At 32.4% G+C, this 623-nt stretch overlaps 1 protein-coding gene across 1 annotated transcript in view; it reads left to right on the forward strand.

The window, feature by feature from the left end:
• LOC119581955 (ras-related protein Rab-14) overlaps positions 1 to 152 on the forward strand; it is a gene marked incomplete in the record, with an annotated part of 10,194 nt that extends 10,042 nt beyond the window's left edge. The window contains 1 exon segment of the mRNA XM_037930135.1: positions 1 to 152.
• Positions 153 to 623: the final 471 nt, after the last annotated feature.

Consider the following 623-nt stretch of genomic DNA (forward strand, 5'->3'; position numbering starts at 1 on the left):
CTGATAAGCAGTCCAGGTTACAGTTTGTTTTTTATGTTTTATAAGTTTATTGTTAGTCTAAAAAACAGAAGTAGGGTATAACAATATACATCATCCATATCATAGGTTCTATAATTGATGGTGATTAAAAAAAACTTTTCGACTATTCAGGACTGATGTAGTTTCTTTATTAAGACCTGATGTGTGAGTTCACATTGCGAGTTTGCAGTGGTTGACAGGCAACCTCGTCGTTGTAAGAAAATCCATTTTATATGTACATTTATCAGTCCCCTTGTGGACATTGCTAACATTCAACTAACAGCTTGCAGTATCTAGAACACTTAAAGTGTGGTTTGTTGAAAGACACTTAGGTTATGCATGTTAATCAAGCTGCTGACATTGTGGAGATAATCTTGCCAATTGTAACAGACAAGTATGTCTGTTGTTTCCAGTATGATCAAGATTACTCAGGAAGGTTTGTGGACAAAAAAGCTTAATTTGGGGAACATACATATTAATTTGTTACTATAATTTTGCTTGTGTTTTTATATTTTAACATTGCTGCAATTATTTGTTCATGTTCTCTTGTTTTGAGGTCATTATTTTTTACAACTAAAATTACTTCTACTCTGTTGTTATTGTTG

This window comes from Penaeus monodon, chromosome 15, assembly GCF_015228065.2.
Source record: "Penaeus monodon isolate SGIC_2016 chromosome 15, NSTDA_Pmon_1, whole genome shotgun sequence".
Lineage (NCBI taxonomy): Eukaryota > Metazoa > Arthropoda > Malacostraca > Decapoda > Penaeidae > Penaeus > Penaeus monodon.